General features: G+C 34.1%; 1 protein-coding gene across 2 annotated transcripts in view; it reads right to left on the bottom strand.

The window, feature by feature from the left end:
• Nucleotides 1–32, bottom strand: part of acvr2ab (activin A receptor type 2Ab) — a 39,813-nt gene extending 39,781 nt beyond the window's left edge. The window contains exon 1 of one of the 2 annotated variants that reach the window (XM_079839973.1): nt 1–32. This exon is cut by the window's left edge and continues 795 nt beyond it. The gene's annotated coding sequence lies outside the window, so the exon portion shown is untranslated. The other variant, XM_079839974.1, reaches the window with a different exon arrangement.
• Between the last annotated feature and the right edge of the window lie 2,468 nt (nt 33–2,500).

Here is a 2,500-nt window from a genome sequence, read left to right on the forward strand (position 1 = left end):
TCCACTCCTCCTCTCCTCCTCCTCTTCTCCACAGCGCGTGTTGTTCCCGGTTGCCCGGCAGGGGGCGCTCGGTGGCCCAAACACCGCATTCCTCTTGGCCAAAATCACTCCTCATGACGCTTTCTGACTTTCTGCAATCATACAATAACTAAAACGTGTAATCTATTATATACGTTATTGCAAGGAGTTAGTAGTTGGCAAGCACATTTAAATCTACTCTGCGCCATCACTGTAAAATAATTTAAAAAAAATTCACAAACGACTGTGATTAGTCCAAACCGCCCAGCGCGGAGAAAAGTAACAGGCATCAGTGATCTGGGCAATACTTTACACATAAATAACGATCCTGAAAAACAGGCTCTAGATTCAAAACACACAGCTGAGAAATTAAACAACAAGTAGGCCTATTATTTAGAACCAGCTTTTCTCCGCCCACTTTAAACTTTCATACCATTCTACTGGTTTATTCCATTTCTAAGCTTCCACACACTGAAAACAAGCATTTGATTGACAGCTCAAGTGGAAAGAAAGGAGGTACGACAAGTCCCGCCCTTGACCCGATGACGGTTCAGCTGTCCAATGGAAGACCGCTTGTAAATAGCTCACACCAATCACAGCACAGATTGATCAGGTGACCCGGGACTTGTCAGCTGGTAAAAAATAAGGTTTTGTCCAGTTCAGCTTTGTTGGCAGCAATACACCATTGCGAAAGCAATGCAGAGCATTTCTAAACAAAACAAACAAACACTATTTACTTTATAGAAAATGTACATAATTATAAAGCAGTTACTTGAGGGCTACTGTGAGCATTATGCTGCTAATGTTTCCAATCAAATAGAATCAACATCATTATTCAATCAAAATTATTTATTTTCAAAAGTATGTATTTTCACGAATTAATAAAATTAAAAAATAAATATTTAATAATATATTGTCAATTGAATCATTAATAAATAATTCATCAATAAATAATTTGGTTCCTTCAGAACAACAACAGAAATGAGTATAGTATGAGAATAACCCTCAGTATGAGGAAAGCAGGGGGGGGGGGGGTCTACATGTGCATTTTAAGATGTTTAAAGGCCAAAAGATTGATTACAATTGCTTGTAAAGCATGGCTGTAGCATACATTATTTATCAAGCAGATTCTTAAACATGAGAATCAGGTTATATGTTGCGATGAATGATCCACACAACAAAATGCGAATGCAGAATGTTTATGCTTATTCTTGACAGCCACAATCACATATTCCAGACAGATTTTAATCAAACACCAATGCAATCCTTCTGTGTCCAGAGAGCAATTATCAGTTTCAGCAACTTGGTTCTTTTCTGAATTAATCAATGTTTTTTTTTGACTAATCAGTTCCATTATTGGTTCAATTGCTCACTCATAAAGACACTCTGTCACTTGTCTCTAAAGACATAAAGACTGGCTCAATGATGCAAGTTCTGCAAACATAGACAAGAGTGATGGTGAAAAGTCCCTGTGCTGATACTGGTGAAATATTCAAACACATTAGAGGACTAAATATGCATATATATTTATACCAACAATACTTTTATGGCATTATATTTAAAAGGTGCTTGTGTTGTTAAACTGAGCTTACAGTTTCCAAATAACATATACCTGTGTTAAATACATATACCTGTGTTAAATACACATACCTGTGTTAAATACATATACCTGTGTTAAATACACATATCTGTGTTAAATACACATACCTGTGTTAAATACACATACCTGTGTTAAATACACATATCTGTGTTAAATACACATACCTGTGTTAAATACATATATCTGTGTTAAATACACATACCATGTTAAATACACATACCTGTGTTAAATACATATCCCTTTGTTAAATACATATACCTGTGTTAAATACATATATCTGTGTTAAATACACATACCATGTTAAATACACATACCTGTGTTAAATACATATCCCTTTGTTAAATACACATACCTGTTTTAAATGCATATACTGTACAAGTGTTAAATACATATACCTGTGTTAAATGCATAAATCTGTGTTAAATACATATATCTGTGTTAAATACATATACCTGTGTTAAATACACATATCTGTGTTAAATACACATACCTGTGTTAAATACACATATCTGTGTTAAATACACATACCTGCGTTAAATACACATACCTGTGTTAAATACATATACCTGTGTTAAATACACATACCTGTGTTAAATACACATACCTGTGTTAAATACACATATCTGTGTTAAATACACATACCTGCGTTAAATACACATACCTGCGTTAAATACACATACCTGTGTTAAATACACATACCTGTGTTAAATACACATACCTGTGTTAAATACACATACCTGTGTTAAATACACATATCTGTGTTAAATACACATACCTGTGTTAAATACATATATCTGTGTTAAATACACATACCTGTGTTAAATACACATATCTGTGTTAAATACAGATACCGGTGTTAAATACACATACCTGTGTTAAATA

This window comes from Gobio gobio, assembly GCF_949357685.1.
Source record: "Gobio gobio genome assembly, chromosome: 17".
Taxonomy (NCBI): Eukaryota; Metazoa; Chordata; class Actinopteri; order Cypriniformes; family Gobionidae; genus Gobio; species Gobio gobio.